The following is a 13,871-nucleotide window of genomic DNA, read 5'->3' on the forward strand; positions in this document are numbered from 1 at the left end:
TTTTTATTGCTTCCTCCCCAATTGCCCCCCACCTTGTGACTCACCCTCCCCCTTCCTCCCGCAACCCTCCCGGAGAGAACCCCCCCACTTTGTCGGCCAACATGGCCCTGATTTTAGAGCGCCCTGCCTACCTGGGAGACTTAGTACAAACGAGGGAAACTCCCCCTTCACATATGGTCAGCCTGCTCTCTCCTAATTACGGCCAACAATTCATCTGCCTTACCCACATCCCTTATATTGTACATTTTATTATTATGCATAACTCGGAGAAATGCAGGGAATTTCAACTGCACAGAAGCCCCTAACTTCTTAAACTCATCCAAACGCTTTCCCAACTCCCACTGCCTATCCATAGTGAGTTTAGACGAATCAGACCTGATCTCAAATGTCACATTTTCCACCCTTAATGACTTTTGCCTTAATGCACTAGTCAAAATCTTTTCTTTCAACTGATAAGTTAAAAAGTTGACCAGGATTCTTCGAGGTCTACTACTATTCGCCTGTCTCGTGAAAGGGTCACGATGTACTCTCTGAATGTCTTTCTCAATCTCTTCTTTACTCTCCTCCAACTCACATGCAGACTTGATTAAGGAGACCACATAAGACTTCAAATTTCCCCCTTCCGCTCCTTCCGGAACCTTCAAAAGTCTAATATTGTTCTTTCGTGAATAGTTCTCCAACTGCTCCATCCTAGATTGTAATCCTTGCTCCTTTTCATTTAGCTCTCGAATCTCCTCTTTATGGTGCTTCAACTCCTCCTTCATCCCCCCACCGTTTCCTCTAAAACTTGAATCCTCTCCATCAAACTGTCGAATTTTTTTTCCAATACCTCACAGGCCTCTCTCATTTCCCCTTGATTACTCTCAGAGCTTGCGAAGCCTTTTTTTATATCTTCCGAAATGTAGAGGATCACAGCCGCCATTGAGGGGCTATAAATTGAACCAGGGGCCAGGGCTTGGGCGGGAGGGGGACTAAAATCTACCAAAACCGGGACTTTTTCCTCCTGCCGGGAGGTCATCGCATTACTACTTCGACAAGCCGAGGGGGAAGACTCAGGTCCGACTTGTACCACCTCTTGACAGGCCCAGTCCTCAACTTGAGGGAGGGAATGGTCTTCCACCCCCTTACCAGAGCCTGCACGGTGTGTTTGTCCATTATCTCCTGTCCAGGAATAAGCACAATACCCTCCGGTCTCACCCTGAAATAGGCTCTTAGTGAGGGTGTAAGTTTGTTTTTTACTTTTTGCCTTCCCTCACCTCCTCTCCTCAAAGGATTTCTCCCAGGTTCCAAAGCTTTTGCGCTCCTCTTCCCCTGTGCTCCACAATCTTCACTCCCCCTCTCACCCTCCCTTTGCCCTGGCCCCCCTACCTGAAACGATTTGGAAAAGAGAGGGGGGGGCTCCAACCCCCTCCACTCTGCCCGATTGAGCCTCCGATGGGCTCTGCTGCCGCTACAGCCTCCTTCCAGGCTGCCTGTTTTGGTGCATTGCCATGCTACCAGGTGAACCTTACTTGTGCTTATTCTGCCTGGATTCCCCCAGAGGGGAATCCGTGCTGCTCCTCGGCGCACCCGACGGAGCTCCAGTGCGGCACGCTTCCAGTGCCGGAGTCTCCCGCCGGGTGCCTCCCCCTCCTCCTCGAGCGAAGCCGACTGAATCCCTGTGCCTCCGAATGCCGGCAGGCACATCTGCAGCGCTGACCCCTCCCGTGCCGTGCCTCCCAGGGAAATGGCAGGTAAGTGCTCTAGCGGGCTACCGCCTCAGCGTAGCCCGTCATGTTCTCCAACGCCACTAACCCCCGCCGAGCACTGTTAACCACCAGCTCAAATTGAGCACTGAGTACGAGGAACCTATGGAAGAGCATAGTGACGTCTGTGCGCCTGACAGATCTCAACACAAAAGAGAACTAAACATCACAAGAATCATTAGAAGTGAGTCTCAGAGAGGTGACTAAAGATAATTTGACTGAGGGGCAGAGTTTTCCCAAGCTGAAGAAAAAAATCATATTGAAATGCCGAAGTTCTGTGTTTGAAAAACTGGCACGTTTGTTGGCTAGTAAAGTAAGTACTGCTTAATAATCTTGGAATTCATATCTGGTTTAATGCTTGAAAGCTTTTCTGCAGCGTTCTGTTTGTGAAATAGTGCAAAACATTTAGTGTAGGGCCCTACTGTTATGGGGAAACTGAGGTCGTCCTACCTATTGGTAGGCTTACCAAACAATTAAATGTGGGCCTGTGTTGTCTGCAGGTTACATATGCCACATTGTCAGTGTAACCAGAGCCAGATTTTCCCCCTATGGCACCATAATGGCAGGGATACTGTGTGTTACTTGATGACAATCTTATGCTAAACATGGATTGGCCATTTATCTATATTAATAGAACAAGGAAATATAAGCTGACAGTGTCTATTTTGGACATTCGTGACAGAATGCATGGGCACAGGTTTAGTCATTCCACCTGAAATGTGTCCCTCATTGCCCTGTGTACCTATATAGGGTACTGGAATTCACAGTTAGCCACATTCATCATCTTACATTAGCCAAGTTGGATGATCTGCGGGTATACAACAAACTGACACTGTCCCATAATGGAAACATGGTCTAGCAAATGTCCTACTGTGGCAATCTTGATGAGGTAGGTCTCAAATTGTATGCACATTGGGAATGGCAGCAGTCACAGGTATGCTGGTCTGCTGATCTTTGCATATACTCATGTCTGTGATAGCCTTCATACTGGGAAGTTAGCTATTGTACATATGCTGCACTACATCAGCAGGGGTGTACCAAACGTACAATAGCAAACTATTTTGGCACCTTATATGTATGATGGAATCGGTCAGGGGTCCCTTGCACAACATCATGCAAGTAATAAATTGTGACCATGCATTCACCAACTTCAGATATACCATGATGTCCCAATAATTAATGCAAATTGCATGGCTATAAAGTGACACAGATGACAAATGCATCAGCTCCGTTCCAGCAATTGTGCCCAAGGCAAATTAAAACACACAGGAGCAATGAACAGACGGCCATATATATATTTTTTCCTCAGTTTGTGGCATTTGCTTCATGTTTAACGCTACAGCTATGGAAAGTAGCGCTAAACATTTATATATGAACCCATGTGCATTACTTTGGCATCCATTGCTAATTTAAATGCTGCACAAACCAAGTCTCAGTATCATCCTCAGATATTACCAGAGGTTAGGAAGAACTTTGTACATATGGCCAGGAATACAGTTCAGGCATGTATTCCAAATAATCGGGGACTACATTAATTCCTTGCTTTAGCTTGTGAAATACATCTCTTTCCTGGTACACTCACAGACCATGAATGAAACATAAGTTAGAGCAGCATTACCATCATCTATTGAGGTTGAAGCAGCCATAATTGACAAGATCAAGTTGTAGTTTGTATGTTTGTGCAGCTGTTGCATCAAGAAATGACGGTAATGTGTAACAAATATTGTATAAATCAGGGCCACTGTATATTTAACTTGCATTCCACATGTCCACAAACATTGCATGCAGCATGTCAACAAATCTGCTACTGTGACTACAGAGCATTTAAATGTGCACATTAGTCTGAATTGTACTCACCAACAGGGCAACCAATCACCACACCCAGGTGGTCCAGCAGGTCTTGCGCTCTGGCAACAAGGTCAGCCCAGCGTTGCTTGAGTTGATGGTCGGTGCGTGGTGTGTTGAAAATTCTCCTCAGATGGTACAGCACCTTGGACCACCTGAGTCTCCTCGCCTCCTTGTGATACCCCTGTATCACCCTGCCACCAGCCTCAAACAAAATTTGAGACAAAAAAATTACAAGAATACACTTACACTGAATAACTGAGACAATTACAAAAACAACAGATGACAAATAGGATGGCACACAGGAGACAAAAGCACAATTTGGACAGACAAAACTCTCAGCACAGCCACACAGTCTAGAAGAATCACAGACTGCAAAGTGAAAGTGAAAGTGCACCCACTGTACCATTTCTGTAAACAGGATATCCTATTACGTCACTTCCTGTCTCAAATGCGGTGTGTTTTTATTATGATACATGAAAAATGTATGATGCTTACAGGCCGCAAGTCAATTTTGTTTTGCCGCAAATTCTTAAACATTCCCCTGCATTCATAGGTCCATATATTTTTCATTGAAAACCAATTTCATGGGGTACAGTGTAGGAATAACTGCTAGGGCCCAATGGATATATAAAGGCTGTGAGCATCATTTTTCAATACATATGCAGCAAAATTTGATGCATATGCGTCTTCTTTGACGCGTTTGCATCAAAATATCTGTCTTTAACTGTGTTTGTGTCATTTCTTTCCTTTTTAACGTACATGAAAGCTGTCACTGTACAGAGATAGGCTGTTTGCGCCTGCATTGTGTGTTCCAGTGTTTGGGCACATGGGGCAGACCACACTACTGTGGACCATAATACTCATGTTGTACCGGATGAGCACTCTTAAATGATGCAACAGTGACCCAAATATTTGGAATATAAATTTGTATTCCCAAATTTGAGCCAGTGGTGCATCAATAGAGGATAGCAAGGCTATACAACTTAATACATTCATTCATGGCCTGTGTGTTTATGTCTGTGAATTGGCTATTTCAATTATTGTTATGCCTCTGTGTGACTGTCACAAGACGTGCTTTCATGAATGTGCTTGTATGCATGTGTTGTAAATGTGGATGACCATCAGATGCCATTTAGTGTGGTACATCAGTCAGGATATGTGTTTGCCGTGCCCGTAGCATCTAATGCTGTGTAAACTTCCCTGACTTTTGGGACCAAACATCTCCCATAACAAACTATACACAGGATAGATAGAGGACGGTTGATAATGTCAATGTTACAAGGGTGTGCCATCACATGTACTGGAAAGTTGGATACCACTTCCTGGTCACTTGTTTGTATACTACCAATGAGTCAGGCATTTGAACATGCTAAGTAGGTACAGTGTTTGTGACACTGAGTCCCAAAACCAATCCAAAAATGTAATGTTATACCACAGTTTGAGTAATATAAATGACCTATGTTTCTCCTATGGCAGTGGAAGACCAGCAGACCATGCTGCATATGTTCACATATTTCCAATGGTTCATTGCACAAAGGTGTCCAGGTCAAGTGTGTGGCCATGTGTACCCAGTGTCACTATTGGCCTCCATGTTGTCACAGTTACATGCAGGTCTAGTCATGAGTCTGTGGAGCCATTCCTTGAATCAGAGTATCCTTCAAAGCAGATTTTACCAAAAGCCAAAGAGAATTTGACCACACACATGGGGATAGTCCAGCTATGGCACTGCAGAACTTTTATGAGTCTGACAACAGGGCAACTTTGGTGTGCTCAAACTTTATGGATCAGTAATATGAAACAGGCAGGTTTCATCCCAACATTTGAACACAGGGTGGCCTCAAATTCCCACTGCAACAGGGAACATAAGTGCCTCTGTGCTGATTAACCTCACAGCTAGTCACCACGCAAGCACCATCACTAGTTTGCAGACAATATGAATCTGTGTGTGGACCGTCAGGGCACAAACATGTTTTGCCTTTCATACAAATTAGCAACCCATGTTTGTTATGCTGGAGGCACCATACAAAATCCATGCATGCAACCATAGTAGACTGTCACTGTTTGGCACTCATGAATACATGACACCCAGACAAGGGATGGGGGCTGATTAGACTATTTGAATACATGTCCTGTGGTTCTAAAAATTCTGGACCCATGTAATTTACTTTGCCACAGCAGTACGATTTTAGTATCAAAAGACCGATAATGACTAGTACACTAAGCATGAGCATTTTCGCTCAATTCCAGCAGCGTTTTCACCTCGAAATCGCCATTTTCGTCCTGCACTCGTGGCTCCCATTTTATACACGGCAGCCATTTTTAAAAGTTGCCCTCACATAGGCTTATAATACAGTCAGATTTGATTCCAAGGACACGTACACCTTGATTGACTTTTCTCTGACCTGGGCAAGCTGGAACCATTGCATCAGGCCAAACCTGTTTGGTCAGTCCCTCTCCCAGTGGCCGAATCAGATAGCATCAAGGCACACCATGCCATAAAACCCTTATTATCGCTCACACACCCTGCCTAATCTTGCTCACGCCTGCACCTGCTCTTTTCTTCTTCTTACTTTACGAGGGGGAGGTGCCCGTTTTTATTGGGGGTCCACACTTATCTGATGTAAAATACTAGGCCTTGCCGGGTAATTTATTATGGGTTGGATGACATGAAATATGAGGTTTCATCATGACACTGTTTTTTCCTTTGTAGTGAAAACATGTGAATGACCAACCAAAATGTCAAGAATGTTTGCCTGAAGCTTAAAAAACTGTATATAAGGAAACCTGACTTTGCATTGAAACAGTCTCCTGAGAACATACAAACCGTGCTGTTGTACTTCTAGGACGCTTGTTACTTGGCTGCAGCCAATAAATTCGATCTTTGACTTCACCTAAAAGACTCTGAGTTTCTGTGGTCTGAATCAGGAAAGTACCCGAGGTCTTTGGGTGTACCCTGGCACCGCTGGGTTACCGGATCAGTACCGGTTCTGAAAAACCCAGTACCTCAGTTGGCGCCCAACGTGGGGCGATACCAGCGGTACCGGTCCAAGCCTGAGGTCCGTGGGGAGCTTTGTGTGAAAATTCTGGAGGAAGGCCGCCACTTCATCGACCCCTGCATGTCGACGTGGTCCGAAAGTCTTTGCTGCGAGGTTCCCCGCTTCCCGACGGCTACGATGGACTGCTGCCCTGGCTATCGCCCTGATTTGGACCCTTGATGTTTGGTAGAGCGAAACGATAAGACGAGTCTTCTGGTGACATCATCGATATTTTCAGTTAAGTATAAGTGGAGCGTCTCCCAGTCCTTAGTTGGACACTTGGTTTGGTCCTTAGTTGGACATTTGGTTTGGTATCCCTTCGGGATCACTTTGATTTGGAACTTGCAAGTACCAAAGCCGAAGGACTCTTGTATTCACGAGACTATCGTAAACGATAATCCTTTGAAGTTTGAAGCTAGACTAGTGAGCGAAGATGCCTGGTCTTAGCAGACTTGGAAATTTGTTTTGTCTTGGTTGAAAAAGGGACTCCCGGTTGGAGAACTCATGTCCGGTTCCTCCGATTGGAACTCCAACCTATGAACTATATGTGAAGCACGGAGTGGGCCCCATCACGTTTAATAAAGTATGGGTCCGCTATTCTTGAAAGTTTTCTTTTTTTCTTGTGAATATGACTTACAACTAGGATCTGCAAACGGCTCTGTAAGTAAATTGCGACGGCGCTATTTATGAAAAATGGCTAAAGCGCGCTGTATTGTGTGTCCTGAGTGTTTTCTGTTTATATCTGAAATGAGCTCAATGTGTGTTTGTGGGTCTTCTTGATGTTTACAGTTTGTTAAGTAAAATGTTGGTTAATTAATATTAGGTAGAAACTTAGAAAAAATCCAGAAATGAACCATGTGATGTGCTAACATAGCTATATGTTGCTCTTTAATTTATAGAATGAACAATTGTGCACATATACAAAACTGCCGTTGAATGCTTAATAAATTAGAAAACACATTCAATAGATAAAAATAGGGCCCCAAAAAAACGAAATTATCTATTTTTGCAAAAAAAAAAAAATACATTTACAGCATTTTTCTTAGATGCATTGTATTAGATGTTCACAGGCAAACTTTTCAGCTGTAGTATATTTGATAGGAATGTTCAATTCAGCCAGCACTTTCCCAGTTAAACATGGGTGGAATTTTGCATAACCTTCCTTTTAAATGAAAGTGGCGTAAAAATGTGAAGCATTTCAAGTTAGGCTTATGCGCTTAGGCTTGTGAGTTAATGTATCCCAAATAAGAGGCAAGGGATGCAGCTTGCTTTTATATGTGGAATTATCACAAAAAAAAGAATAATTGGGTTTTTATTTTTTAAAAAAAAGAAAATTATTAATTATGGGGAAATTATTTAAAAAATAAGTGCCTTTCAAAATCGTTTTTTAATATTTATAAAGCTTAATACCTATACTATGACCTCCTAACATTAAAATTTAATTTAAGTTATGTTGCACCGCTAAAATGACATTTGTATGTGCAATTTTCCCTTGGCGCAGGAGCAAACAAGCTCATTTCTATAAAGTATAAGTTAATATTTTCAATGGCTGACTCATGGATTGTGTAATAGACATTCTGGTAATGCATATTATGCAAGAAAATTGTAGGATATTGATTTTTTAATGCCTAAAATATCAAAGTCGATTTTGGGTAAAAGCACTGTTTAAACTGCATTTTCTTTCATTCAGAGTACTTTTTAAAGTGTCTCAGGCTTCAGTAAATGCATACATTTAGGTTTGATATATATTTGCAGGTTGTGCCTTCTTATGATTCAATGAGTCAATGTGCCAGTACAAAGGCTTGTTTTAATATCGAGGTTGAAGTTTCTAACTTCAGCTGGGCCTACTGAGACGTTCATTCATTCGAGGTTGATGAAATATGTACCATTGCATGGGATTGCAACAAGCATTTATTCTAACAACTGGTATGTGTGTTATTAAGGTTTGTGAATTACTCACAGTAAATGTAGTTTAATAATCTGGAAATAGAGATAATTTTTTTTAGCGCCTAAAAAGGAAAACATTTTTTTTTTTAAATAGAGTGAATTATTGCAGGTTAGAAGGAAAATAGGAAGGCCTACTGTCTTTGACAGATTCAGAGTGGCAGAAGCTAGGAGAGCTACAGAGGATGGCTCAAGTCACGCTGCTGAGATGCTATCTTTAGTTTTCCCATAAACAATGGAGGAGGCTGTCATGTTGACACTTGTGACCTTTTAAATTAGGGCCTTGTCTCTGTGAAATGCAGAATGACCCTACGGGCCTCTAAAAGTGGGATTTCTGGTTTCTCCAGAAGAACATCAATACAATTAAAGAACTTAATTCCAAAGGGAAAATATAAAAAAAGGGGGTTTCTTCGAAAGTCCCAACATCATGTTAAATGCTCTGCAGAACTGATACATTTGTGTCTCCACTCTAAAAAAATAAAATGATGCCTGCTAGTTGCTTTTATTTAACAGAAAACGAAGTGTTGCATTAAGTCTTAGACAGAAAATAAGATGCAGCCCTTTTCTAAAATTTTTAAGGCTACATGCCTTAATGAGAACGATTTGCCAATTAAGACTTATTTTTCACAGTGGAAATTGTAGGTGCCAAATTAATATGGAGTGTCAGTGTAACAATTTTTACTTTTAGAAAGGTAAAACTAAGGTGGCTTGATGTTGCGAAGTAACTGACAAGAGGGTAACAGTTAAGTAATGGAAATTTACTTTCATGTATTTGGTCCTATCATGAATTGTTCTTGCTGGTCCTGTATGTTAGAAGAGAAACAGTAAAGTTATATTTGACAGCAGATTTCCATTGCCTGGTGATCTACTGTCAAAAGGAGGGTAAGGATTTTAAACCTGACAAATTAAACAGGCCCAAATATTGGGTTTTGGGCTGCAGGTTTACAGTGCATAAAGTACATGACATGGTGTTGTGTGTCACCGCTTATTCACACATGCTATTGTTTTGTCTATGCTTTTTGTGCTTGATACACAGCAAGTATATCTGATGGCTTGACGTTTTGTGCGTTTTTATTATTTTTTATTTGTTTTTTGCATGTTTGTTGCTGCTTTTGATACTATTACAAGCTCCCCTGTGTTGTGAGGGGATGGTCATGACGATGCCCATCGCTACGCAACAGTTGGTTGAACTTGTTCTGGTTACTAAATTCCACAGATAATGATATTTCATGCTGTGAACATAAAAGACAACACTTCACCAGTGCATGTCTATTTGGCTATAATGGTATTGAAGGAAAATAAAAAGAGATATACAGGATCAAAGTGTGTCACCTGCAGTTAGTCACGTTACTGCCCCTTCCCTTAAAGGAACAGGCAGCCCTACATTTATGTAGCCTTGATTGGACCTAAGGATGAAATTATAGATCTGTGACTCAAGGTGGCCTAATTTCTATATTACATTAGTTAATGATGTTCTGTTTCCTAAGTAGCATATGGCTTTCGTTCCTTAAAAGAAAACCAGGTTTTCATTTTTTCCTGAAGAAGGAACTGAAACATTAGCTAGGAGTACCGTATATGGTGTAGTCGCCAACGGTAGAGTTAAAATTTGTGTAACTTTGGCCTTTGTGTATCACCCGTACTCTCGGTGTTGTGTCACATGCCTGACTATCACCCAAATAATTTTTTGGTTCTTCCTATAGATTTTTTTCTTTTGTTACTTCCCCTGACCACTGTCGCATCATGCTTAGTTATTGAGATTTTAGCTATGTCCTAGTCCCATTTCTCTTTTTCGAATTCCTTTCACCAGTCAGACCTTTTATTATTATTGATGTATTGTTCAGGTTCACATTTCCAGACTGCAGTGATGTACCAGGGACCCCCATGTTATGTATAATTCCCTTTGGTATGACCAGACTGGTTTTCAAGAATTTACCTTAGGCCTGCTTCAATGTTTTCCAGCCTGACTGTCAGGGTAGCGATAGACTGGTTAACTGACTCAATATTATAGTAAGACAAGTTTTCCATCTCAATAGGAGATATCTTATGTTTACCTTTTTGAACATGACGAATTTTCAATGTCTATTTTAATTTGGTTTTCGGTTCCCTTCTGTTCCTGCTACTTTAATTTTTGGTGGGATCAGATGTGTCCTAATCATGCAAATATCAGGACCCTCTAGTTCTTGTCTTTTTGTTTGCACATTTGACTATTAGCCTGTGTATTGCATAATGCACCTGAGGCACAGTTTTTAAAGGAAGGTTTCTACATGTCCCTGATAATTGGTATCATGTGATTTCTCTATTGAGATGTTCTAAGGTAAGGAGGAACACCTAGACTTAATCATTGAGGAAAATATGTGTTTACCCCATTAGACAATGCCACTGTGTGAGGAAATCCATTCAGATAGAATTCTCATGTAGCTATAGATGGCAGAGAATAATGGAGAGAACCCAATTAAAGATGCTAGAGACCCTGTTTTGCCCTTCTGCCTTTGTATTTTATGCCCATGGTGTATGGCTACTCCTTTGAAGATTGCAGACCACCTGCTTGCAGTCCCCTTGTTAAAAACCATGAACTGTTTTTGTACTAAATTGAAGGAAACTAACAACTGTGGCACATTTCCTACGTCACTAGATTCTGCGGGTATCAAGTCATAATAACCTGCAGGACATTGATTTAAGCCTAATTCCCATCAGTGACAGCTACAGATGAAAGACGGACGTCTTGGCCCTACAGTCTCAGCACCCAGAAAGTAGCAAAGCTGGACAGCGATCGCCAGCGCATGGTATCGTACTTGCTCCATCAGACGGCGTTGGACATCACAAAACCAAAGTTTCAGTGTAAAAGACCCAAAGAGAAGGATTCCTGTTGTTGATGGCAGAGCTGTTTTGAGGTTTCATTTCTCTACCTGTCATGTGCTGGTAACCTCTGACAGTGTGCAATCCCTTGAGCCCCTTGGCCTGAGTTTTGGCCACACCCCCCCTTTTCTTTGCTCCAACGGAAGAAGGGCAGTGCACCGGAGATTTCAAGTTTGGAAAAAGGCACTATATTGTGGTGCCCATGAAAGAGCAGCTTGAGCGTCCTCTGACACTAAATAATGAGTGTTGGAGTCTGAAAGTGCTGCTGAGCTTGAGCTATTTCCCAATTAATGGTGCTTGGGTCTGCACGAGATGATTTGTGCCCTTGATCAATGAAGAGCACATTGTTTGTAGTGTCTGCCACAGAGGAGAGACACTGGTGCATTGCTTTAAGACATTGAGACTTTCGAGTGAGCTGTGGGTGTTTGCCAGGAGGGCACTCCAACTAAGCAGTACTTTTCTCACGAAGAGGCCTGAATTGAGAGGCCCATGCGAAAGAAAACAACAAAAGAAAATTTGATGGACAATAGAAGCCTACCAGAGAGGCTTTTTGAACGGACTCTGGGCATAGTTGGTTTCACAAGAGGTTTCCGTGTGATTGTATAGACTAGGTGTTAGGAGACTGATTGTTTTGCTGGCATTGTTTTAAAGTACTATTCTGTTTAGTAGAAGCAGAATAAAGTCCATTTTCTGTGGAAAGAGTACCCCCTTTTCACCTTAGAGCATTGATGAGAGTCACCACTGTTCCACCTGAACATACAAAAATTACTGAAATGCAGAGGAGCCCTAAAAATGTTACAAGATAATTTTAGGATTTGCTTTTTGGTTAGGGTTGTGAAAAATTATTATTTCATTTGTAATAGTGGTCACTACTTTCTCCCGTTGTCTATATGTTCTTAATAACGTGTTTTCTAGTGTCTTTTAAACATGACGTTGTCATTTATGGGTGGGATTGTTTTTCACTACTCAATTGACTTCTGCACCCACTTCCCAACCTATGTCTTTTCCTACTATTGTTTCTTTGCACTCTTTTCACCCTTTTCCTGAACATGAGCAGGTTAGAAGATCAGAATTCGTAAGCAATTCTTTTGTACAGCTTCTGCATCAACACTAGTTAGTAGTGAACATCACTAATTGTTGGGTGTGTGATCTTATGCCACCTACTGCAGATAGAGGTATTCCTTATTTTGTCCTGCCATATGTGGCCTTTTGTGCTACTTCATGTTCGAGGAGACCTGTCCAGAGAGAGTTACCAAGTACTAGAATGTTGCTCCAGCAACATCTCCATGGCCTTATAAACATAGACCTGGACTCAGATTAGCATGAGAATAGGTTTATTGCCTATGTAAGGGCAAAAGGAGGGTTTGTGGTTCTAAAAATTCTGGACCCATGTAATTTACTTTGCCACAGCAGTACGATTTTAGTATCAAAAGACCGATAATGACTAGTACACTAAGCATGAGCATTTTCGCTCAATTCCAGCAGCGTTTTCACCTCAAAATCGCCATTTTCGTCCTGCACTCGTGGCTCCCATTTTATACACGGCAGCCATTTTTAAAAGTTGCCCTCACATAGGCTTATAATACAGTCAGATTTGATTCCAAGGACACGTACACCTTGATTGACTTTTCCCTGACCTGGGCAAGCTGGAACCATTGCCTCAGGCCAAACCTGTTTGGTCAGTCCCTCTCCCAGTGGCCGAATCAGATAGCATCAAGGCACACCATGCCATAAAACCCTTATTATCGCTCACACACCCTGCCTAATCTTGCTCACACCTGCACCTGCTCTTTTCTTCTTCTTACTTTACGAGGGGGAGGTGCCCGTTTTTATTGGGGGTCCACACTTATCTGATGTAAATTACTAGGCCTTGCCGGGTAATTTATTATGGGTTGGATGACATGAAATATGAGGTTTCATCATGACACTGTTTTTTCCTTTGTAGTGAAAACATGTGAATGACCAACCAAAATGTCAAGAATGTTTGCCTGAAGCTTAAAAAACTGTATATAAGGAAACCTGACTTTGCATTGAAACACAGTCTCCTGAGAACATACAAACCGTGCTGTTGTACTTCTAGGACGCTTGTTACTTGGCTGCAGCCAATAAATTCGATCTTTGACTTCACCTAGAAGACTCTGAGTTTCTGTGGTCTGAATCAGGAAAGTACCCGAGGTCTTTGGGTGTACCCTGGCACCGCTGGGTTACCGGATCAGTACCGGTTCTGAAAAACCCAGTACCTCAGTCCCAGACCATGATACAATAAGTAAACTGATTACATGATACAATCTATTTGCGGATTCATCGTAGACCTACCAGACACAATACCCCATGAGGAAAGAGAGGGCATGGAAAGCAACTATGAGACAATTGTAGCCACAGGGAACCTCTATGGTAATGCAAAGACAGGAACCAGTCAGTCTAACAGGATGCAGGCTTTGTC

Source organism: Pleurodeles waltl, chromosome 4_2 (genome assembly GCF_031143425.1).
Source record: "Pleurodeles waltl isolate 20211129_DDA chromosome 4_2, aPleWal1.hap1.20221129, whole genome shotgun sequence".
NCBI lineage: Eukaryota > Metazoa > Chordata > Amphibia > Caudata > Salamandridae > Pleurodeles > Pleurodeles waltl.